Source organism: Schistocerca gregaria, chromosome X (assembly GCF_023897955.1).
Source record: "Schistocerca gregaria isolate iqSchGreg1 chromosome X, iqSchGreg1.2, whole genome shotgun sequence".
In the NCBI taxonomy this organism is placed as follows: domain Eukaryota; kingdom Metazoa; phylum Arthropoda; class Insecta; order Orthoptera; family Acrididae; genus Schistocerca; species Schistocerca gregaria.
This window is the reverse complement of record NC_064931.1, coordinates 92,345,822-92,372,767: the sequence shown is the minus strand read 5'-3', so window position 1 is coordinate 92,372,767 and position 26,946 is coordinate 92,345,822. Positions and strand designations below refer to the sequence as shown.

The 26,946-nt window shown below is 42.7% G+C and overlaps 1 protein-coding gene across 2 annotated transcripts in view; it reads left to right on the top strand.

The window, feature by feature from the left end:
• Positions 1 to 26,946, top strand: part of LOC126298679 (b(0,+)-type amino acid transporter 1) — a 634,347-nt gene that overhangs the window by 109,327 nt on the left and 498,074 nt on the right. The window lies entirely within an intron of this gene.

Genomic DNA, 26,946 nt, shown 5'->3' with positions numbered 1-26,946 from the left:
CGGTACATCCAAACCATCATCGAACCCATCGTTCTAAAATTCCTAGACCGGCAAGGGAACTTGCTGTTCCAACAGGACAATGCACGTCCGCATGTATCCTGTGCCACCCAACGTGCTCTAGAAGGTGTAAGTCAACTACCCTGGTCAGCAAGGTCTCCGGATCTGTCCCACATTGAGCATGTTTTTGACTGGATGAAGCGTCGTCTCACGCCGTCTGCACGTCCAGCACGAACGCTGGTCCAACTGAGGCACCAGGTGGAAATGGCATGGCAAGCCGTTCCACAGGACTACATCCAGCATCTCTACGATCGTCTCCATGGGAGAATAGCAGCCTGCATTGCTGTGAAAGGTGGATATACACTGTACTAGTGCCGACATTGTGCATGCTCTGTTGCCTGTGTCTATGTGCCTGTGGTTCTGTCAGTGTGATCATGTGATGTATCTGACCCCAGGAATGTGTCAATAAAGTTTCCCCTTCCTGGGACAATGAATTCACGGTGTTCTTATTTCAATTTCCAGGAGTGTATTTACTACAAGTACTATAGCAAATGCTGGTTGTAAGGGTGTCTGCTGTAGCGTCACATGCGCCTTTTTAGTGGCACATATGGTCCTCAGTTGTAGTTGACGGGCATCACTGTTCGAGCACTCCTGGAAGGCATGTTCGATATCACGCAACTACATTGGCTTAGCCTCTCGCCGGCGCCTGTCGTCTGCTCCTCGCCCCACTCCCGTCCCGGACTTCAAATGATCGAACATGCATGGAAGCCTCTAAATAAAATAACTGTTGGTCAAACAGCGCCCCCACGAATAACTGCTGACTTAAAAAATGAGCATTTGTTCAGCAGTGGGAGATGTTACGAAAATGGTTCAAATGGCTCTGAGCAGTATGGGACTTAACATCTGTGGTCATCAGTCTCCTAGAACTTAGAACTACTTAAACCTAACTAACCTAAGAACATCACACACAGCCATGCCAGAGGCAGGATTCGAACCTGCGACCGTAGCAGTCGCGCGGTGGAGATGTTACGTAATGTTTCGCCACACAATGGCATCACACGTCCTATTTACGTTCCACATGCCACAGAAAGACGACCCACGACTGGGTTTGCTATACGCCTTGTATCTGTATCGCTGCCTCACGTGTCACATTTTGTCATGGTACTTTTGTTGCACAAATTATCGACGGTTTTCGTGTTTTACCGTGCACTACAGCTGAGTTACCTCATTGTGTGCCTTCTGGTCACAGAACCAGAGTAACCATTCTGATAAATTGTGTGGTGATATCAAAAAACAGTGCTACATCTCTCTATACTGCTTAATGCAAGACGGGCAAGTAATTTACATACAACGTACGACAAATTCGTGCATCTGGCTGTCTGGTAGACCGTCGAGCCGGATTATGATATTTGGCTGTTTACCACACCCGTCTACGCAGATGTCGGGAAAGTTTCCCACATTTGTCCAGCAACTCCACACACACAGTTCGAGCCCAAAAACAAACGAAACAAATCTTCATAATTCATAGAGAGGTGGAGAACATGACACTGCTTTAAGTTAACGTGTCGGTTTGTCTGCAGGATCAATGGGATTCGGGCGCAGAAAATAATCGCCGCTAAATATGAATTAGGAGAACCCCGAATACGAGGCCGGCCGGAGTGGCCGAGCGGCTCTAGGCGCTACAGTCTGGAACCGCGCATCCACTAGGGTCGCAGGTTCGAATCCTTCCTCGGGCATGGATGTGAGTGATGTCCTTAGGTTGGTTAGGTTTAACTAGTTCTAAGTTCTAGGGGACTGATGACCTCAGCAGTTAAGTCCCATAGTGCTCAGAGCCATTTGAACCGAATACGAGAATAATGGTCCGAAAGAGAGAGATTATAAACCAACGACGCCTGGATAGAATATTCTTAGAGGAAAGTATTGTGTTACCGGGAGAGTTAGCCGCAACCGCAAGGTAGGGCCGCATCGTAGGTAAGTGAGAAGCGATTGCAAAACTGTGCGTCAGTGCCCCTCGCGGCCACATCCCATACGCTAGGATAAGAACGAGCTGGCCGAGGACAAATGTCGATAAAGATCGCTGACTGGCACTCGACCACGAGCGTTCCGCCTATCAGACGAGTACCGGGGCTCCGGCCTCGCCTGGAACAAAGGCACAGCCAGCCGTAATGTAATGACGATAACCAGGCTTCCACTTTAAAGTAGCCAAGGAAAAAACCCTGTTACTAAACAAGAAAAAATAACAGATTTAGCCTCACTTTACGGTTATACCTGCTGGACTTGTGTTAAACATCAGGGTTACTGCAGATAGATTAATGACCAAAATCATAGACGCAATGTCTGTTTTCCTATGATATGCAAATTTATAACATTTATAAAAACGTGTAGCAAGTGGTTTGCAAATAGGTAGAGAGGATATTGAACTATGTTTAAGCAAAGTGAATGCGTAGTGGTTAATTTGCTGGAATAATATTTCGGAATAACAGGTTTCAATATTCACTTAATAACTGTATTTCTAATACCTGGAGTTTTCACAAACCGCCATTTTAGATACTTTCTTAATTAAATCACGAAGTACCGTTCATTCGCTTTATTTATTTATTTATTTTTGCAGTGGCAACGTTGTCGAGCATTGAAAGCTATTTTCAATCGCCTTTGTTGTCTACTTACTTACGTTTGTACATACGAGTGTATCAAATGGTTCCAATGGCTATGAGCACTAAGGGACTTAACATCTGAGGTCATCAGTCCCCTAGAACTTATAACTACTTAAACCTAACTAACCTAAGGACATCAAACACATCCATGGCCGAGGCAGGATTCGAACCTGCGACCGTAGCAGTCACGCGGTTCCCGACAGAAGCGCCTAAAACCGCTCTGCCACGGCGGCCGGCACGAGTGTATCTAATGTGATTTTCCTTTATGGAATTCGTATAAGTGGTTTGGAATTCATAGGTGGTTTGGAATCCAAATGGTGCACGTGCGTATATTTTCACAAAGGCCATGAAGTTTTCTTAATAACATTTTTCATTTATCAAACTCGAAAACTGTTGATATAGTTTTGTAAGGCAAATTACGTAAGGCTAATTAGTTGTTGCCGTGTGTATCAAACAATATATGATCGCTACTTATTCCTCTTCCAGCTGCTCTGGTCAAATTTTTCATCATCTAAATTCTCAGACTGCCGAAAGCACCGTTTCGTAAGAGCGGATTGGCTTCCAGCTTGTTAGCTTCCTGCGCCGTAAGGCTCTGACTAATGGCGCGTGGCTTTCGTAACTTTAGCGTCACAAACTTAATTTCAGTCGAAGTTTACATGAGCATCTCTCTTTACATGGATCACCCTCTGCTGCCGGCAAAGCCAGGCAAGGCGGACAGAAATTGTAGTACTTCTCTCGCGGTGAAAGCAAGTACAGGACGACAATTTGTCGCTTGACAAAGGCCTCGTAGAAGAATACTTTGATGTAGATGCGAATGAAAATGAAATTGTGGGCGTTTGTGGACAATAAGTAGGTTGACAATGTAATAAGATCGGACATCACATGTTTGTAAAGGAAGTATTTTCTTGATGGTGTTATGGAGGAGGAGATTACTGTTTAATGTCCCGTCGACAACGAGGTCATTAGAGACGGAGCACAAGCTCGGATTAGGGAAGGATGGGGAAGGAAATAGGCCGTGCCCGTTCTAAAGAACCATCCCGGCATTTTCCTGAAGCGATTTAGGGAAATCACGGAAAACCAAATAAGGATGGCCGGACGTGGGATTGAACCGTCGTCCTCCCGAATGCGAGTCCAGTGTGCTAACCACTGCGCCACCTCGCTCGGTGAAGGTGTTATGGATTTACTATATACGCCGGTACTTTATTATTAATATAATGAACAAAAACTACAGAGAGAGTTACTTTTTCAATGAAAATTACTCAGCAGCATCGTATATTTATTTTTAACAATCGGTTTCGGTATCTCAAATTTAATATGCCATCCGGTAAACAAACAAATAATATGCCAACGGTTTCTGCCATTATTGACATTCTGATTCTAACGTAATTCTCATGCTATGAAATAACTTACCGTATTCTTATACTTCATATCTGTAAACTTAAAAGGACAATTAGTCGGTCATTATGGAGACGACATGTCATAATACCACTATGTGACTAGCCGATGTCTTTTACTTTATTTTAACGGCTTAGTACAGGAATTTTGATGTAGGTACTGCACTGATAATGCTCGTACTTGTGACTCATTGTTATACCTTATAAAAACTTTCACTTTTTATTTCTTGCGTTATACAGGGTGGTCCACTGATAGTGACCGGGCCAAATTTCTCACGAAATAAGCATCAAACAATAAACTACAAAGAACGAAACTCGTTAGCTTGAAGGAGGAAACCAGATGGCGCTATGGTTGGCCCGCTGCGTTTTTTTTAAAATAGGAACCCCCATTTTTTATTACATATTCGTGTAGTACGTAAAGAAATATGAATGTTTTAGTTTGCACCACTTTTTTCGCTTTATGATAGATGGTGCTGTAATAGACACAAAAGTATAAGTACGTGGTACCATGTAACATTTCGCCAGTGCGGACGGTATTTGCTTCGTGATAAATTACTCGTGCTAAAATCGACCGTTTACCAATTGCGGAAAAAGTCGATATCGTGTTGATGTATGGCTATTGTGATCATGCTGCTCGGTATCCTGGACGACATCATCCAAGTGTCCCGACCGTTCGCCGGATAGTTACGTTATTTAAGGAAACAAGAAGTGTTCAGATACATGTGAAACGTCAACCACGACCTGCAACAAATGATGATGTCCAAGTAAGTGTTTTAGCTGCTGTCGCGACTAATCCGCACATCAGTAGCAGACAAATTGCGCGAGAATCGGGAATCTCAAAAACGTCGGTGGTGAGAATGCTACAGCAACATGGATTGCACGCGTACCATATTTCTATGCACCAGGAACTGCATGGTGACGACTTTGAACGTCATGTACAGTTCTGCCACTGGGCACAAGAGAAATTACGGCATGATGACACATTTTTTTCACGCGCTCTGTTTAGCGACGAAGCCTCATTCACCAACAGCGGCAACGTAAACCGGCATAATATGCACTACCGGGCAACGGAAATCCACGATGGCTGCGACAAGTGGAATATCAGCGATCTTGGCCGGTTAATGTATGGTGGAGCATTATGGGAGGAAGGATAACTGGCCCCCATTTTATCGATGGCAATCTAAATGGTGCATTGTATGCTGATTTCCTACGTGAAGTTCTAGCGATGTTACTACAAGATGTTTCACTGTATGACAGAATGGCGATGTACTTCCAACATGATGGATATCCGGCATATAGCTCACGTGCGGTTGAAGCGATGTTGTTATTGTGGTCTTCAGTCCTGAGACTGGTTTGATGCAGCTCTCGATGCTACTCTATCCTGTGCAAGCCTCTTCATCTCCCAGTACCTCCTGCAGCCTACATCCTTCTGAATCTGCTTATTGTATTCATCTCTTGATCTCCCTCTACGATTTTTACCCTGCACGCTGCCCTCCAGTACTAAATTGGTGATCCCTTGATGCCTCAGAACATGTCCTACCAACCGATCCCTTCTTCTAGTCAAGTTGTGCCACAAACTCCTCTTCTCCCCAATTCTATTCGATACCTCCTCATTAGTTATGTGATCTACCCATCTAATCTTCAGCATTCTTCTGTAGCACCACATTTCGAAAGCTTCTGTTCTCTTCTTGTCCAAACCATTTATCGTCCATGTTTCACTTCAATGCATGGCTACACTCCATACAAATACATTCAGAAACGACTTCCTGACACTTAAATCTATACTCGATGTTAACAAATTTCTCTTCTTCAGAAACGCTTTCCTTGCCATTGCCAGTCTACATTTTATATCCTCTCTACTTCGACCATCATCAGTTGTTTTGCTTCCCAAATAGCAAAACTCCTTTACTACTTTAAGTGTCTCATTTCCTTATCTAATTCCCTCAGCATCACCCGATTTAATTTGACTACATTCCATTATCCTCGTTTTGCTTTTGTTGATGTTCATCTTATACCCTCCTTTCAAGACACTGCCCATTCCTTTCAACTGCTCTTCCACGTCCTTTGCTGTCTCTGACAGAATTACAATGTCATCGGCGAACCTCAAAATTTTTATTTCTTCTCCATGGATTTTAATACCTACTCCGAATTTTTCTTTTGTTTCCTTTGCTGGTTGCTCAATATACAGATTGAATAACATCGGGGGCAGGCTACAACCCTGTCTCACTCCCTTCCCAACCGCTGCTTCCCTTTCATGCCCCTTGACTCTTTATAACTGGCCTCTGATTTCTGTACAAATTGTAAATAGCCTTTCGCTCGCTGTATTTTACCCCTACCACCTTTAGAATTTGAACGAGAGTATTCCAGTCAACATTGTCAAAAGCTTTCTCTAAGTCTACAAATGCTAGAAATGTAGGTTTGCCTTTATATGACAAAATAATATACTAGGTAAAGGTTGTATGGAAAGGAGCGTACTGGGTCTGCAATCTGGCCATTGAATTGCATTGCAGTGTAGCCTGCACAGCTCGCATCCGCAGCTACTTCTCACTTCCAAATATTCGTTGTTACTATAACTTCGACACAAACTGTATTACGGCAGCAGGCCATCTTCTACATTATAAAATGTAGAGACTATAAAAGATGACGTGGATTCGATATCAGAAAAAACTAGCCTACGAGAGAAGGAAGAGACCGTATCACGCATGAACAAAATGAAAGTGGCATACCAAGTAATAAAAGTCATCTACAATAAGAGATCGATATCGTTAATCACCAAAATGGAACACTACTGCACTGTTATTAGACCGGAGGCTCTACATACGGCAGACAGTCTTAGAGTGAAAGAGAAAGCTCTAATGTAAATGCTTGAAGTCAAAGCAAGGAAAATTTTGAGGAAAATACTGGGTTCCATTAAAGAAAACAGCGAGTCATGTGAGTCATGGGAGTCACAACCACTAATTATATAAGCCTTGCTGAGAAGGCAGGTGACACGATTCAGAAAAGATAAATTGACCTTTATGGCCATATGAGACAAATGAGCCCAGGAAGGATATCCTAAAGGATAATAACCAAGGTAAGAAAACCAAAGGAACATGGTCCACAGAAGTTGAAAAATACTAACGGGAACTGGAAATTTCTCCTACAGATATCCGGGGGCGCGAATCATTTAAAGAAAAAAGCTACGAATACGCAATCTAATCCAGGAAAATCCGAAGCTGAAGATATGGAGGTCGTGGGCCCAATAGGGAAAAGAAACACACTGTAAACGAATGCGAGAACAATGGACAGCAGTCGAAGGTCAGAATTGACAGTTCAACTGACGTGGACCCGAGCTGGCCGAAACGAAGAAAGAAAGCACAAGAATCTGTGGAGGTAACATTCAGGTACTATTTAAAATAATATGGCAAGCAGAGTTATCTTTGAATGTCTGGGATGCAAGAGCTGTTCCGAAGAAATATATTGTAGATTTAGCTGAAGTACGAGATGTGCAGATCTAAAAGAAAGTTCTAGCGGAAATCTCAGAGAAAAATTTGTTAACTAACTGATCATATGCCTGGTCAGAGACAGTATGAATGCGTTACTTTTACGAGATGCAGATTTCAATCATTTGCGTGCTCCTGTTACGTAGTATTTATGAGTATGTTATAGATTGTGGTATCTCCTGGTGACAGGAGGTCGCTTCGTTGAAGGGCCAATGCGTAACGTTGTAAGTGCAGACTTCAGCGGGACTCGCTCAGTGAAAGGATTGCATTAGCGCCGACGTCCAATATGAGGCCAGGCAATTTCCTCTGAAGAAACACAACAAGGCACATCGGTTCTTAATGTACAAATAAAAACAGGTATGTCCCCCCTTGTTATCACTTGTACGAAACCAGGACACACTTGTGGTACCTGTCGGACAGCACTCAGTGGAGGTGTCACGAAAAATACGACCAGGAATTTTGCTCACACACATACATCCCTTCTGATAGTGTGAGAGTGTGTTTTGGAATAAAAAGCTCACATTTTAGGCAGTCGCCTGGCTATCTTTGTTTTAACTATGTAAAACCTAAAACTGATGCTGTATAATTTATTTGGCTCAAGCCCTTATTACGAAAACGTATCTTTTCGCTTAATATAAACTTGTATCCAGTTTCATAGTAACATCGTTGGGAGCCACGTTCAGAAATGCTTTATTTAAGACTTCTTGTTTTGATATCCGTATTGTCGCCAATACTCAATGCTGTAATATTCACTGAGATATAAGCAAACCACTCGAGCTACAGTCTGGAACCGCGCGACCGCTACGGTTGCAGGTTCGAATCCTGCCTCAGGTATGGATGTGTGTAATGTCCTTAGGTTAGTTAGGTTTAAGTAGTTCTAAGTTCTAGGGGAATGGTGACCTCAGAAATTAAGTCCCATAGTGCTCAGAGCCATTTGAACCATTTGAATCACCCCGGTTCTGATAGTTCCGGAATCTGTACAGAAAATTGAAATAGAGCTCAACATAAACATCATTTTCGCCCTTTTTATTGCTCACGAAAACCACACATTGAATGTTGTACCACCATACAGCGAGACCTTCAGAGGTGGTGGTCCAGATTGCTGTACACAACGGTGCATCTAATACCCAGTAGCACGTCCTCGTGTATTGATGCATGCCTGTATTCGTCATGGCATACTATACACAAGTTTACCAAGGCACTGATGGCCCTGATTGTCCCATTCCTCAACGACGATTCGGCGTAGGTCCCTCAGAGTGGTTGGTGGGTCAGGTCGTCCATAAACAGCCCTTTTCAGTCCATCCAAGGCATGTTCGACAGAGTTCATGTGTGGAGAACATGCTCGCCACTCTAGTCGAGCAATGTCGTTATCCTGAAGGAAGTCATTCACAAGATGTGCACGATGGGGGCGCGAATTTTCCTCCATGAAGACTGATGCTCGCCAATATTCTGCCGACATGGTTGCACTATCGGTAGGAGGATGGCATTTACGTACCATACGGCGCCTTATATGACCACCAGGGGCGTACGTCGGCTCCACATAATGCCACCCCAAAACAGCAGGGAACCTCCACCTTGCTACACTTCCTGGACAGTGTGTCTAAGGCGTTCAGCCTGACCGGGCTGCCTCCAAACAGGTGTCCGACGATTGTCTGATTGAAGGCACATGCGACATTCATCGGTGAAGAGAACGTGTTGCTAATCCTGAGCGGTCCATTCGGCATGTGTTGGGCCTATCTATACCGCGCTGCATGGTGTCGTGGTGGCAAAGATGGACCTCGGAAGTGAAGTTGCGCATAATGCAGCCTATTGCGCAACAGTTTGAGTCGTAACACGACGTCCTTGGTTGCACGAAAAGCATTATTCAACATGGTGCCGTTCCTGTCAGGGTTCCTCCGAGTCATAATCCGTAGGCGCTGCTCATGCATGGTTGTTTACATCTTTGGACGGGTTTAGTGACATCTCTGAACAGTCAAAGGGACTGTGTCTGTGATAACAATATCCATAGTCAACGTTTATCTTCAGGGGTTCTGGGAACCGGGGTGATGCAAAACTTTTTTGATGTGTGTATTACAACTATTTTATCACTCTGTAACGAGCCACCAGAGACCACCATGATACTCAAAAAGTCTCCCTGAACAACGTCCAAAATTTTATCGGTAGAGTCGGAGTTGACACTGTACATGTGCTGAAAAAGTTAACGGCCAGAAGACTCCTTCCCTGCGTCTGGGCAACAGAGCCGTCGAAAAAATTGTAACATGACACTGAGGCCATATGAACCAGATTTAATTAATTCTGATATTAGTGTAATAAAGCGACCTCGTTCTTACTAAGATGGCGGTATCTTTAGAGCAACGTATCCCCAACAAAACAGCTTGTTGGAATGCAATGTTGTACTCATTCCTTGCGGTATAACTTCCTGATAGATCTCATACAGAATTCAGAGTTCGTTAGACACTGTAACTTTCGGCAATGTAGCTATTAATTTCATTTCGAATATGTTCATGAGCAGATGTTCGCAGTCTATAAAATGATCGCTGTTGTTATGGTTTGACGTGGGTGATGTTGGGCGTAAAATCAAATTCTTACAAACAAAATGGTTCAAATGGCTCTGAGCACTATGGGACTTAACATCTGAGGTCATCAGTCCCCTAGAACTTAGAACTACTTAAACCTAACTAACCTATGGACATCACACACATCCATGCCCGAGGCAGAATTCGAACCTTCGACCGCAGTGGTCGCACGGTTCCAGACTGAAGCGCCTAGAACCGCTCGGTCACTCCGGCCGGCTCTTACAAACAGTAGTAATTAATTTATGTTTTGCATATTTACAATTTATTCTTCAAACCCATCTAAAAAAAAGCTAATATATTGCAGTGACGAGTACAACTCGTGGAATGCCCTATACAACGCTACACAAACTGTTCTGCATAAGTTGTACCTCTTCACTCACTAACCACACCGAAAACATTACGAAAAAGGAGTAAGATTTACTACTTTTGGGACAAATAAAAAAAAGACTGAAGCTAGCCTAATCCGGAGTCGAGTGTATGAAGTTACTCTCAGAGTTTGAGACATTACGTAAAAATAGACCTACTATCTTGACAGAGAACTGCACCGCGAGCTGACGTTGAGTTTCATCAGTTGTGTCTACAGCGAAGCAGATAAGGCAACCAATTTGATAAGAAACCGGAAAGACGGCAGGAAGCACCTGCAGCTGCCTGATGATTTAAGCTGCTGTGGTTAGCGCCCTTTTGACGTCAGCGTCTGACGGTGCTGTGATAACCGCTTGAGAGATAACATGCCTGGCGGCAAGGCGCTCTAAGAAAATCCGTTGCGGCACACCCTTCAGTGTATTCTCTAGAAAGGCTATGCGCTGACACTACATTCATTTCCTCCCTTCCTGTCATTTCTACAATCATCGGTGCTTACTCCGTCTTAGCTAAGAAGAGATGACGAAGGTTCCGGACTCGGACTTAATTAAACAAACAATATGGCGCACGCTCTAAGTGACACAGAAGGCACAATAACGTAATTAGGACGGTCCATTCAGAATTCGGACACAGTTCTTTATTAATGGAATCTATCGGAAACATCGCATACATTGCAGTCCTTACTTTATATTTATATTTTTTCCAGTACACAAGTCTATATTACAGTCACAACTCTGAAAGAAATGATTTATTTAAATTAAGGTGAACTTCAGAATAGTTTTCTGGTAGTTCTTCACAAATGCGTGAGAAATACACTGAGATACACCAGGGTGTTATTCATGTTTGGTCTAAAATATCCTGAAGAAGTGCATAAAATACTTCGTCTTACAATGACAATAAAAAATGGCTCAAATGGCTCTGAGCACTATAGAACTTAACTGCTGAGGTCATTAGTCCCCTAGAACTTAGAACTACTTAAACCTAACTAACCTATGGACATCACACATAACTATGCCCGAGGCAGGATTCGAACCTGCGACCGTAGTGGTCGCGCGGTTCCGGACTGTAGCGCCTAGAACCACTCGGTCACTACGGCCGGCTGAGTCATAATACAAGTTTGTTTTAGAGACATTAGAATTCGTTGGAAGCAGGGGAAACCGGTCAACAGAGATAACCTATTATTACGCTCCTTCTCATGCGTGATGACTGTATCTTTTTCACATTTGCCCTCTCGACTTGATCTTCCTGTTTCCCATAGCGAAACTCAACCTTGAGTTATTCGCGAAGGACTTTCATCATCTTTATTTATGCAGTTACATCACAATATTAGGAGTACATTTCTAACAGTCGGGGACTAATCTTCATGGTCTCAAGAGGTCAACCGAAGGTATTGGGAAGCACTGGCTCATACTAACTGAGAGCAAGTAGTGCGATCTTTCGAACTGGAAACTAGATACTCAGGTCAGAAACTTTCCCGTGTAAGATTTCTTAAAGAGTTCCAGTGGAAACGAATGGGAGACATGAGCGGTACCATGAATTCAGTATAGTGTTGCTGAGACCATTGGTTCTCCACTCTATAGTGGTGAATGTGGCACTGTTCTGTAGATAGATACCATAATTGTCAGGGAAGAATGTCAGAGTTTGCATGATCCCCTACGATTGACAAGTGTTATTCATCGTGCAGAGATTTTTCTGCTGCCAACAGCGATCTAACATTGTGCCACGGAAGTTCTCTCCACACAAATAGGATTTTACGATCATTCTGAAGCAAAACGTCCTGGCGAAATAACTCTGTGTGCTGGATAGTGACTGAAAGCTGGGACTCTTGCGTTTCGCTGACAAGTGATCCACCGCCTGAGCTATTCAAGCACGATTGACGAACTAGCCTCACAGCTTTACTTCTGCCAGTGCCTCATCTCCTACTTTCCAAACTTCGCAATAGTTCTGCATACCTTTAAATCAGCACGCACCCCACTGCCGAGTGAGAAATCATTGTGGAAACAATGCCCCAGACTGCGGCTAAGCCATGTCTCCGTAATATCCTTTCTTCCAGGAGTATTAGTCCCGCAAGTTTCGCAGGAGAGTTTCTGTGAAGTTTGGAAGGCAGGAGATGAGGTATTGGCAAAAGTAAAGCTGTGAGGGTAGTTCATAAATCGTGCTTGGTTAGCTCAGTCGGTAGAGCACTTGCCTATGAAAAGCAAATGTCCCAGCTTCGAGTCCCGGTCAGGCACACAGTTTTAATGTGCCGGGAAGTTGCAAATGAGAGAGCACGCCATTGCAGAATGAAAATTCATTTTGGAAACACCCTGAATTTGATCATATTTTTCGCGTGGGTGATAGTACCACGCATTTCCACATCTGATAGCATCCATCCATTGTATTCAGCACGAACCGCAAGGAAAAGCCAACATTTTTACACTCCCTCATTGACATTTAACCCCGATCTTTTATATGGGTTATGAAAATAAAATCGTCCACAATGTCGAGTCCAGTTTATGTACTGTTCGTTAGAGTTAATACTCTCCTCTGGCATTCGTGGTTATCAGTCATTATGGTACGTGGATACTTTCAAAGAGCAAGAAGTTGTTTCTGCATCTCCCTTTCCCCACCACAAAGTGTACCACAATGGTCACTTCGTGAGATATTTGTGCAAATAAGTTAAATTTTAAATGTTGAACGGCTCATCTCCGTACGTGCTGCCACCAATTTTAAGACAATACTTATCTGTGAGTCACAACGTTTCCCTTTTATCATCTTACATTCTTTTTGAACGATCCTGTAACGAAAAATGTAATCTTTTTTCAATCTCTGCGCTCTTTCCTATTGATATTACTTGATAATGGCACCAGGCTGAAGAGCAATACTCAAGAAGCGGTACAATGAGAGTTTTGTAAGCCAACCTCTTCGTGGATAGTTGATGTTTCTTTAGTATTCTACTAACGAATATCAGTATATCCACTGTGGATGACGAACTGCGACTGTGATTTAAATTGGCGATTTATCTGCTAATAAATATGCAACCAGTTGGGTTTCATAAACGTTTCGTCACAGACTACTAAATTTCTGTCATTTCCACCAGCAGCATCAGCACAGCATCTAGCTACATTTGGTCCACAGCATAATGTTCTTGTAACGCCTCCATCTGACGATGAGCCTGCAGTGGTTCGAAAACACATTTATGGTAGAATAAATCGTATGAAAAAACTAAAAAAAGACTGGTTGCAAATATCAGTCTGGCATTTTCCTTTGTTACTAATTTTATGATTTCGTTCCACCTTAAATCACTTCTCGGTGCGTATTGACAGTCCAGACTATCAAGCAGAGAACAGAATGAGTCATATTCCAGATGCTGTGATCCTCTGTGGCATTGTATTTTGACTTATACTTCTAGAGATGACCTAATTATTGTTCTATTCGTTTTTTCGATCGGTTTGTTCTACACTATCTTTATATCGTGTGCTTGATTATTTGTATCTACTGGAAATTATACAGGGTGGACAGTAAGAGTCAAAAGCTAGTATGGGTGTTCCTGGGTAGGCTGTTCTGAGAAATAATTGATAATTTCTGTGTTAATTAGCACTGAAGTTAGCCAATCAGACCGTTGCGCCCGAAAATTCAAGCAGCCCGCGGAGACGGCGTCACGAAACGTATTCTTCGTTTGACCCCCTAAAACCGAAAAACCATAAATTGGTTATGTGACGTTAGAAAGGATAGAACCCGAGACAAAGGCTGTCCAGTCTCGTGCGCTGTTATCTACGCTATGAGGACAACTGACAGCGGGCCGCTTGAATATGCGCGCATTATGGCCTGATTGACTAAACTTCAATGCTAATTAACTCAGAAACACCGAAACGTGTGGAATTCTTTCTTTAAAATTATTGCTCATTATAACCTACCCTGAAATACCCTTACCAGCTTTCCAGACTGTTTCTAACCACCCTGTTTATTGGCATAAAGTAATTCTGTTGTTGTTGTTGTTGCTGTCTTCAGTCCTGAGACTGGTTTGGTTCAAATGGCCCTGAGCACTATGGGACTTAACTTCTAAGGTCATCAGTCCCCTAGAACTTAGAACTACTTAAAGCTAGCTAACCTAAGAACATCACACACATCCATGCCCGAGGCAGGATTCCAACCTGCGTAGACTGGTTTGATGCAGCTCTCCATGCTACTCAATTCTGAGCAAGCTTCTTCATCTCCCAGTACTTACTGCAACCTACATCCTTCTGAATCTGCTTAGTGTATTCATCTCTTGGTCTCCCTCTACGATTTTTACCCTCCACGCTGTCCTCCAATGCTAAATTTGTGATCCCTTGATGCATCAGAACATGTCATACCAACCGGTCCCTTCTTCTTGTCAAGTTGTGCCACAAACTCTTCTTCTCCCCAATTCTATTCAATACCTCCTCATTAGTTATGTGATCTACCCATATAATCTTCAGCATTCTTCTGTAGCACCACATTTCGAAAGCTTCTGTTCTCTTCTTGTCCAAACCATTTATCGTCCATGTTTCACTTCAATGCATGGCTACACTCCATACAAATACATTCAGAAACGACTTCCTGACACTTAAATCTATACTCAGTTAACAAATTTCTCTTCTTCAGAAACGCTTTCCTTGCCATTGCCAGTCTACATTTTATATCCTCTCTACTTCGACCATCATCAGTTATTTTGCTCCCCAAATAGCAAAACTCATTTAATACTTTAAGTGTCTCATTTCCTAATCTAATTCCCTCAGCATCACCCGATTTAATTTGACTACATTCCATTATCCTCGTTTTGCTTTTGTTGATGTTCATCTTATACCCTCCTTTCAATACACTGCCCATTCCGTTCAACTGCTCTTCCAAGTCCTTTGCTGTCTCTGACAGAATTACAATTTCATCGGCGAGCCTCAAAATTTTTATTTCTTCTCCATGGGTTTTAATACCCACTCCGAATTTTTCTTTTGTTTCCTTTGCTGGTTGCTCAATATACAGATTGAATAACATCGGGGGCAAGCTACAACCCTGTCTCACTCCCTTCCCAACCGCTGCTTCCCTTTCATGCCCCTCTGATTTCTGTACAAATTGTAAATAGCCTTTCGCTCGCTGTATTTTACCCCTACCACCTTTAGAATTTGAACGAGAGTATTCCAGTCAACATTGTCAAAAGCTTTCTCTAAGTCTACAAATGCTAGAAATGTAGGTTTGCCTTTATATGACAAAATAATATACTAGGTAAAGGTTGTATGGAAAGGAGCCTACTGGGTCTGCAATCAGGCCATTGAATTGCATTGCAGTGTAGCCTGCACAGCTCGCATCCGCAGCTACTTCTCACTTCCAAATATTCGTTGTTACTATAACTTCGACACAAACTGTATTACGGCAGCAGGCCATCTTCTACATTATAAAATGTAGAGACTATAAAAGATGACGTGGATTCGATATCAGAGAAACTGAAACAGCGACGAAACTTTTTCCGTGACCCTCTTCTACCGCAGTCCGCAGCTCGTGGTCTTGCGGTAGCGTTCCTGCGCACGGGGTCCTGGGTTCGATTCATGACGGGGTCAAGGATTTTTCCTGCCTCGGGATGACTGGATGTTGTGTCGTCTTCATCATCATCATCATCATTCATCCCCATTACGGTCGGAGGAAGGCAATGGCAAACCACCTGCAGTAGGACCTTGCCTAGTACAGCGGTGCGGGTCTGCCGCATCGTGCCCTACCCTCCTCGGAGTATGGGACCTCATCATCATATTATACCGAAAGTGAGCTCCTTATTTGTTGGCTGCCGTGTGTTCAGAGGACTGAGATCACTAAGCAATGACATAAGATTCAGGGCGAGAAGAGATATTGTCGAAATAAGGCAAAACATCAGCGAGGCGAGCTTTCGTTAGCGAAAATAAGTAACTGAACCGAACTGTGACGTCCTACAACAAAATTTACAGGTTCTGAAATATTCTGCATAGAGTAAAACAATTAATTCACAACAGCATACCTTGACAAGCTGAAACTCAGATTCGGTCCGTGAGACGTGCTCAGATAACACAATTCGTAGCACATTGGTCGCAAAAAAGGTGGAGATTCGGTTTCTATGATTTTTATACTTCATTTTCGGAAGTCTGCCAGTATCCGCTCTATTAAGTGTAACAGTCCATAGTGTAGATCAACGTACAACTAACACTTAGCTTAATTTTGACGTATTAATTTCGTATAAGGAAACACTCTGCTTTTGTAAGCAGTGAGGTATTCGCGTGCATTTAATTAAGAGACTTGCGAGAAGGTAAACAAGAGCTCCAGCATCTAGTAACTAAATAGTGCAGCTTCTAGTATCAAGCGGTGCTGCCTCGTATTAGCACACAACTAAGCTGTGGAGCGACAAGACGTTCCATTTACATACGACGGAAGTCCATTTCACCATTTGACTTAGCTGTAGTGGTTTCTTGTGCTTTTATAGAACAGTTGTATTTTTCTTTCAAATGTTCGCTCATCATGTTATGTATAAAACAGGTTTTGAGTACAATAATATTACATATTATAATATTAACGAAGGAAATATTTAGTTACATCAATAAACATCCGCAATAATGTCAGGGACATTTACCTTGATTAAGGTTGGCCATTAATTCCCTAGACAGAAGGTCTGACAGGACTGTATTTAGTTCGTTGTTGTAGTCACAATTCCCATTCACAAATATTCTGTTATCGGACTCAGATTTCTTCGTCTCGTTGAAATTTGAGGTTTTCTCAAATTAAATATAGAACCTAATCTCTGCATGCGGGCAGCATCATTTTTGAGATAATTACCGAGCACCCCACGTGTTTGAAAGACCGAACGATATGGAGGAGGAGGCCAAGATTAGTGTTTAACGTGCCGTCGATAACGAGGTCATTAGAGACGGAGCACAAGCTTGGATTAAGGAAGGATGGAAAAGAAAAGCGGCCGTGCCGTTTCGAAGGAACTATCCAGGCATTTGCTTTAAGCGATTTAGGGAAATCACGGAAAACGTAAATCAGGATTGCCAGACGGGGTTTTCGTCCTCACGACTGCGACTCCAGTGTGCTAACCACTTGTACTATCGCGCTAGGTCCGAATGACACGGAATTAAGATTAACTATTTCGCTAAAAATTATACAAACTGTTCAAGCCTGGATCTAAATCGTTATCATACCGTGGTTCGGAGCTAGGATAACAATTTTATATATCTGAGAGTGTTGCTTTACTTTCTCTGTCGGTCTTCATCTATGCATAAATACTGCAGTGTACACTCCATAACAAACTTCCATTACAAACTATTTGAATCTGCGTACTATAGTGTTGCAATAAAGCCTTGCTCTCCCTTCACGATTTCACCCTCCACTCATTCCCTATTACCAAATTAACGATTCCTTGATGTCTGTATGTCCTATCAACCGCTCCTTTTTTAGTCAAGTTGAAATATTTTTTCTCCCCAGCGATTCAGTGCCTTCTCATTAGTCACCCAATCTCCCTATCCGATCTTCAGCATTCTCCTGTAGCATCAGTTTCGAAAGCTTCTCTTTTGTTCTTGTCAGAACTGTTTATTGTCCATGTTTCACTTGCGTAAACGGCGATAGAAGTACCGAGAGGAAATATTTCCTAAGATCTATATTACTATTCGATACTTAAAAGTTATCTTTTCCAGAAACGCTTTTCTTATTATCGTCGGTCTGCATTTTGTGCCCTACCCACTTTGGGCATTAGCACTTATTTTTCTGGCCAAATAATAAAACTTATCTACTACTTTTACTGCCTCATTTCTTAGTTTAACTCACTCCACATTGTCTAATATAACTCGCCCCTAAATAATGAGAAGTGTTACATCATCTACATGAGTACTAAAAGGAATCTGTTAAATTAGGGTTACACGATAAAGCACACAAATCTAAAGGTAGTCAGTTAACTAATACCGAGGAATTACAATTACGAATAATCTAAATTGGAATGATTAGATACGTAATATTGTGGGGAAGACAAACCAAAGGTTACGTTTTATTGGCAGAACATGTAGAAGATGCCACAGATGTACTAAAGAGCTACCTACACTATGCTTATTCGTCCTATTCTGGAATACTACTGCATTGTATCGAATCCGTATCAGATAGGATTGACGGAGCACTTCGAACATTTTCAAAGAAGGATAGCTGGTTTTTTGTTATCGTGAAATAGAGGAGAGAGCGTCAAGGATATGGTACTCGAGTTCGGGTGGCAATCATAAAAACAAAGGCGTTTTCCGTTTCGGTGAGAACTCTTTACGAAATTTTAGTCTCCAATGGTCTCTTTCCCATGCGAAAACATGCTGTTGATATCCATGTACATAGGGAGAAATGTTTATTGTAATAAAATAAGAAAAATTAGAGCTCGCACGGAAGGATTTAAGTGTTTGTATTACCCACGTGCTGTCAGAGGGTGGAAGAGTTGAGAAATATAGTGAAAGTGATTATATTAGCCCTCCGACAGACATTTAAATGTGAATTGCAGAGTAGTCATGTAGAAGTTGTTGTAGACTACAGTCCATTATCCTCGTTTTACTTTTGTCGAAGTTCCAATGTATGGTGAGAAAATGCTAACAAAATTCAAGTCTTATATAATGAAGAATCCAGAAGACTGCGTCTCAGCCCAGGCAAAAGACTTTAGGTCTACGACGAGAGAAAAATAAAACACACCGTTACCAAATAAGTTGCTGAACGTCCGCGTGGTAGGAAGGGAAAGCGCGGACATTAGGATAGTGCTCAAAATGGTTCAATGGCTCTAAGCTCTATGGGACTTAACATATGAGGTCATTAGTCCTCTAGACTTAGAACCACTGAAACCTAACTAACCTAAGGACATTACACACATCCCTGCTCGAGGCAGGATTCGAACCTGCGAACGTATCAGCGGCTTGGTTCCGGATTGAAGCGCCTAGAACGGCTCGGTCACAGAGGCCGGCTAGGATAGTGCTAAGGAAGCAATATGAATACTGGCAAGGCACAAGTTCCAGACGTATCGGGGACCAAAGTCATGTGAGTTCAATGAATATATTTTTTCTTTCTATCATCAGTGAGGCATCCGTGTAAAATAAATTTCACTTCACAGACTACATACTTTTTCCCTGCATACACACCCCAGGAATGCCTTTCCTTCATCTAAGCAGGTTGTTTACTTCAGGAATAAAACTAAGTTCAATGCAGAATGTTGTATACTGTTAATGGAGGAAACGCGACCACATTGTCAGTACATTATCAAGCAGCTCAGTAGAGATAATTGTAAATGTTCGCGGCGGAGGAATACGTTATTGTGTCCATTTCTAGTGTATTTGTTTTCTTTCACAGTACAACGGATCTGAAGTGTGTCCATTCTTACCAAAATCAGTAATCTACGGATATACCGGGTGTCTCTCCTGATGCGTCAGGCGCATTGTCTCCGGTGTTTTGGCACATATTTGCAATTTTGTTTTTGCAATGTGTAGCTGGAGTAAGCCCAAACAAACAAATGCTGCTCACCACGTCTTTCATGCCACACTCAGCGTCGATGGAAAGCGTCAGGCCGGCCGGTGTGGCCGTGCGGTTCTAGCCGCTTCAGTCTGGAACCGCGTGTCCGCTACGGTTGCAGGTTCGAATCCTGCCTCGCTCATGGATGTGTGTGATGTCCTTAGGTTAGTTAGGTTTAAGTAGTTCTAAGTTCTAGGGGACTGATGACCACAGATGTTGTTAAGTCCCATAGTGCTCAGAGCCAATTGAACCATTTTTTTTAAACCGCCAGGTTGTTTTCTGTTAAAAACAAAATAATTTTTAAAGTGCAGTTTTACATGCCCAATCGACAGAGCGGTCGCAAATTAACCTAATGCGATATTCGTTTTAGCGATGTATGCTAATAGGGCCAGTAAAACAGAAGGAATATCCAGTACTTCAGCAGGGACACCACCGTGCTGGCTGCTACCACTATGCAGAAGCGAGAAGCCCAGTCGCTGCTGGAATACCGGTTATTCCTCGTACTTTACTGTACCTGTTAATACATGGCGGTAAAATGAATAACGCACTAGATTTATCTAGGTTCGCTCTATCGAATGGGTACGTAAAATTCCGATTCAAAAGACATTTTGTTTGTCATGGGAAACAAACCGACACTTTCCCTCGACGCTGGGCGTCGTATAAAGACGTGAGGAGCAGGATTCGCTTGGATGACCCATGTTACGCGTTGCAAAAACGAAATTGCAAAAATCTGCCAAAACACCAGAGTAAAGGCGCTTGACGTTCCACAAGAGAGACACCCGTCGTATTTGGAGTCACTGATTGAAAATAAATAGGAAGACTTCTACACATTCCTGGACCGCGGTGTTCTTCAGAGTGTCGTTATGTGCAACTCACAGAAATTCCTGGCTTGTATATTGGCTCTCAGTGAATGATGGATGGATTGAAGGAAGGAAGAAAGATAGATAGATAGATTAGGGTGTTACGTCCAGTCGACGACGAGGAGGCACTCAGGGGTTAACGAAAATTCGCTGTTCGAGTGTAGTTATGTTATGTTTGTTGTTGCTCTGTGCCCGTTCAGGAAAAAAAGAGATTAGGGCCTAACTTCCTGTCGTGTTCGAGTTTATTAAAGACGGAGCACAAGCTCACTCTGTTTTGAGGATGGGGAAGGAAATCGACTGTGGCCTTTCAGAGGAACCGTCCCAGCACATGCCTGAAACGATTTAGAGAAATGACGTAAAACCTATGTCAGCATAGCTGAACTCAAATTTGAACCGTCGCCCTCCCGAATGCGAGTCCAGTGTGCTAATCACACGCCGCTCGGTATTCCCGTTCCGAAGGAATACCTGGTGTCTCATCTAATGCAGGGTGTCTCAGGACCTCACAGAAATAACGTGGTGAAAGATGTCAGAGAAATACAGCCAGCTTGCTCTTAGTTTTTAATAGAAGCCATTTTTCGAGTGAACGCTGTTTTTTTAATTATTTCATTATTAGTGATTAGTTACTTTTGCCCCATCGGGCACTGTCAAGCTAAACTACACAACAACTCATGTTATGAGTACAGCGTGATACGATGCATTCAGCAGTGTGAGCAAATGAGTTCATCAAAACTACCATAGGTAAGGCTCAACTCTATGACGTTCATATGTAGCGTTTGAATTTTTAAATTATTACACTTGAGACTTGACGAGTGTGACAACTGAGACCGTACCTACTACGGTTGTGCTGACGTCTTATTAGGGACACCATCGCACGTTGCTTTTTGTCAGACTGGTGCTGTGTGTGAGTACGTGACGGTTTTTAGAACTTGAACTGTGTCCTTATGCTGTAACAATTTTCATCAAAGTCGCTCAACTCAGTGGCAGTGAGTGAGCAGTTTACTGTAGATGTGATCTCACGCTCCGACGGAGGTCAAATTCGATGGAGATCCTGCGCAGCCTTACAGAAAATGATATGCGGAAAAGTTTTGAGCGCTATAAAGAATTAGCTGCTAGTGGACTCAAATGGATAACCTGTAATTGAACGTATTGGGTAACTACAGAAATTAGCACCATTAGCCGCATTTCTTTTGTGTCCAGTCTCGAATACGACATTATCCGACGGACTGTAAGAAGTCATACAATGCCACTGAGTTGAACGACTTCGATGAGACATGTCTCTACAGAAGACAACGACAAAGAATCCCGTAGTAAATTTAGCAGTCTCTCTTCTTTTTTGTGAGACCGTCGTAGCTGACAAATAGCGTAATTTCGACGTTTAATAAAGCCGAGGTAAAGTCGAAGAAAACATTCTGAATAACGATATACCAACAAGTTCTGAAAGGCAAGCTGTGAAATGCCTTCCGGTATAACGTATTGCGATTTATGTCTAGTTTATAACGAGTTTGTTATCAATAGGACGTTAACTTGCAAATAAAATACCGAAAGAAGACAATATAACGAATACACAAACAATTAAAACACGATGAACCAGAACGGCGGGTTGGTATTTTAGTGCTAATGCCCCGAACGTGAAAGATCCGCCTTCCTTCTCCACACCAGCGACAGAAATTCTTCGAGCACTCAGCTCGCAAACTCCCACCTCCGCAGCAGGCAGTGGACTTGTCCAGCAGATGGCGGAAGCCAGTGTGGGCAAGTTTTGAGAGTGGGAGGTGTAATGGTGATAGCGTTGTGCTGTACGCTTTGAGATGGAGGGAAGGGGAGGCTGGCTGCGCCGATTACCGGTATTACTGGGGCGACGCCCGCACTCGCCGCTACTGCGCACCCACAGTCCGCCCTCGGACATAACTTTCTGCTTCCTGGTTTCCTCGTTTAGAGCCACAGGAATTCTAGCACAATGCGTGAACCTTTTACCAAGGACGTAACATGTTTCTCCAGAGAACTTGCTCCCAACAAGAAGAAGAAAGTAAGGAGGACGATTGGAGTGTAACGTCCCGTCGACAGCGCGCTCACTGGAGTCCCAGCACAAACGTAGATTACGAAGGGAGGGGGAAGGCAACCAGTAGCTCCCTATTCAAAGGAAGCACCCCGGCAGTTGTCTGGAACGATCTAGAGCAATCACAGAAGTCCTAAATCTGGGTGGCCAGACAGGGGTGTGAACCACATTCCTCCCTAATATGAATCCTGTATGCAAATGCAATAATGTCTCTGTCAACAAAACTTTCAAGTCCTGGAACATTTGGTACTCCAGTACCTCCACGTACAATGGCTACGGTAAACCATCCGTTACCATGACCAAATGAATCATTAATATCTAAACTAAAATTAAGACGACATCCACAGAAAACAGAAGGTCCGTCCAGCAAGGCTTGAGCAGCAACAGACTTAACTGGAATACGATTCTTCTTATCTCCAGCTGTTGTAGCAAATTCGATGTTCTCGATGGTTTTGTAGACTGTCTGTTTGGAACTTTGGTAAATCAACATATATGTCGACCTCAGCTTTGCCATTGTATACTCGCAATAGGAGGAAAATATCTGTTAATGAATCTGTATTCATTTGGGTAAAAGGTAAAGGTGTATGTGAATATGTGAAGTTTGTTGGTGACTGTACTGTATACTTCCACAAATAAATTGTTTTTGGTTCCAAACAGGCAGTCTTCAAAACCATCGAGAACATCGAATTTGCTACAACAGCTGGAGATAAGAAGAATCGTATTCCAGTTAAGTCTGTTGCTGCTCAAGCCTTGCTGGACGGACCTTCTGTTTTCTGTGGATGTCGTCTTAATTTTAGTTTAGATATTAATGATTCATTTGGTCATGGTAACGGATGGTTTACTGTAGCCATTGTACGTGGAGGTACTGGAGTACCAAATGTTCCAGGACTTGAAAGTTTTTTTGACAGAGACATTATTGCATTTCGCACCTACCATATGGCCGAACTAGCTAATAAAGACTTTGGTAAATCAGCATATATGTCGACCTCAGCTTTGTCACTGCGTCACTTCACTTTGTAGGAAGAAAGAGGAAAGAAAATAAGCTGTTTTAATTGATAGTTGCCGATTGCGTTGGTATTGTCAGGTATCAGAGCGCTAAGACGAATGACCTGCTGATATATATTACTGCGCAGGGAGTTAGCTTGCGACGCGTGGAGAGTCAGACCTGAATAGAAACCGCGAAATGGATTAGTGAACATTGGTCTGGTACGTCGCCCGCATTGAGTGCGGTTTTTAGGTAGTTTTTCTACATCTACATCTACATCCATACTCCGCAAGCCACCTGACGGTGTGTGGCGGAAGATACAATGAGTACCTTTATCGGTTCTCCCTCCTATTCCAGTCTCGTATTGTTCGTGGAAAGAAAGATAGTCGGTATGCTTCTGTGTGGGCTCTAATCTCTCTGATTTTATCCTCATGGTCTCTTCGCGAGATATACGTAGGAGAGAGCAATATACTGCTTGACTCTTCGGTGAAGGTAAGTTCTCGAAACTTCAACAAAAGCCCGTACCGAGCTACTGAGCGACTCTCTTGCAGAGTCTTCCATTGGAGTTTATCTATCTCTTCTATGAACCCTATCTGGTACGGATCCCTCACTGCTAAACAGTATTCAAGCAGTGGGCGAACAAGCGTACTGTAACCTACTTCCTTTGTTTTCTGATTGCATTTCCTTAGGATTCTTCCAATGAATCTCAGTCTGGCATCTGCTTTACCGACGATTAATTTTATATGGTTATTCCATTTTAAATCACTCCTAATGCCTACTCCCAGATAATTTATGGAATTAATTGCTTCCAGTTGCTGACCTGCAATATTGTAGCTAAATGATAAAGAATCTTTCTTTCTATGTATTCGCAGCACATTACATTTGTCTACATTGAGATTCAATTGCCATTCCCTGCACCATGCGTCAATTAGTTGCAGATCCTCCTGCATTTCAGTACAATTTTTCATTATTAGAACCTCTCGATATACTACAGCATCATCCGCAAAAAGCCTCAGCGAACTTCCGATGTTATCCATAAGGTCATTTATGTATATTGTGAATAGCAACAGTCCTACGACACTCCGCTGCGGCGCACCTGAAATCACTCTTACTTCGGAAGACTTCTCTCCATAGAGAATGACATGCTGCGTTCTGATATCTAGGAACTCCTCAATCCAATCACACAATTGGTCTGATAGTCCATATGCTCTTACTTTGTTCATTAAACGACTCTGGGGAACTGTATTAAACGCCTTGCGGAAGTCAAGAAACATGGCATCTACCTGGGAACTCGTGTCTTTCCTACAGAGTAGATTTATAATCTCCAGAAAAGTCATTATACTGTAACAACTACGTGTTCCAAAATTATACAAATGATCGACGTTTTTCACCCTCGTTTATAGGCAAATGCTGGCCTGGCCCCCTATCTCTACCTCAGAAAATACGATAACACATGTAACAAAGTTTACATGACTCACAGGGAAATTGTGCACGCGACTTCCCTCCCTTAGAGTAACCGAGTACTGAATTGAAAGGAAAGGCATCCGGTCACCATGTAAGTTAAAATACAATCTACCAAATAGTGAAAACTAGCGGACACTGTGTGCTGAGATACACGCTAGGAGAGAAATAAATATATATTATACTTATATTAATCACAAATTAGATCCTTGTACTGTTCTAAGGAACAGGGAGGGGAACATTATATACTGATTCATTTTTGCTAGAATTTTTACAGTTACGTGTTTACGTGTATCTGGCAACATGTCCTCAGTTCCTTTGTTAAGAGCGCTTCTTTCGTCTGTACATGATAGCCGGTTTACAAGCTTAATTTCGTGTTCTCCAAGCCTTGATTTTATTTTTAAAGTCACTTGTATGCAGAGTATTTAGTTCTACTGCTCTTTCAGCCTAAAAATTTCAATAACCCCTTTGGGTCATGGACTGTGTGGCTGGTCCCGGCGGAGGTTCGAGTCCTCCCTCGGGCGTGTGTATGTGTGTTTGTCCTTAGGATAATTTAGGTTAAGTAGTGTGTAAGCTTAGGGACTGATGACCTTATCAGTTAAGTCCCATAAGATTTCACACACATTTGAACATTTTTTTGCCGCCAGGGGTGGGGGGGTGGGGGGGGGGGGGAGACCAAGCGGTTGTAGGCACTACGGTCATGGATGTGTGTGATGTCCTTAGGTTAGTTAGGTTTAAGTAGTTCTAAGTTCTAGGCTACTGATGACCTCAGAAGTTAAGTCCCATAATGCTCAGAGCCATTTGAATCATTTTCTTAAACTCCCAAACTTGCTTGACAACGTCTTTTCTCACCGATCGAGATACGTGCTATAGGAGGGCTCCCTTCCTTCCTAAGTTGGTAACCTTCGTTAAAATATTTAGGTTAAACATCTATTCAGGATAAAGTCGACCCTTGCTGATATCCGATAAGATGTAGAATTAATTGCGTTTCTCATCTTGGTAGCTTTTGAAAGAATAGCGAAATAAATGGCTCTGAGCACTATGCGACTTAACTTCTGAGGTCATCAGTCGCCTAGGACTTAGAACTAATTAAACCTAACTAACCTAACGACATCACACACATCCATGCCCGAGGCAGGATTCGAACCTGCTACCGTAGCGGTCGCTCGACTCCAGACTGTAGCGCCTAGAACCGCACGGCCACTCCGGCCGGCAGCGAAATAAATTTCCGTTTATGTATTTGTCTACTTATAAAATGTACTGGTAATGTAGTTGGGCTGTACATTTTAGTTCACTGCTCCAAAGTAATGAAATACTTTCTTCCTTCAAACCACTCATCAAATTACTAGTTCGAAGTCTATTCTGAGAGTGATAGACATTAATGGCCCTCCAGTATTTCTCCTCACTTGCAGAAAATTGCTGGCATTCAGTCTCGGCTGCGCTTCGGGAAAAATAAAAAGTTACATGGAACATGATGAATTCTACAGAGATTGAGTGGTCAAAAACTGTGAAGCCTACTGTGGCTAGATACGCAGCACCAATTCCGCCTATTGTTTCTTGAGAGCCGATTGTCGCTCATTTGAACACTCTTCTTACAGCTAAGAACACAGCTTGCAATCTATTCTAACATACAGGAATTTTAGACTGCGG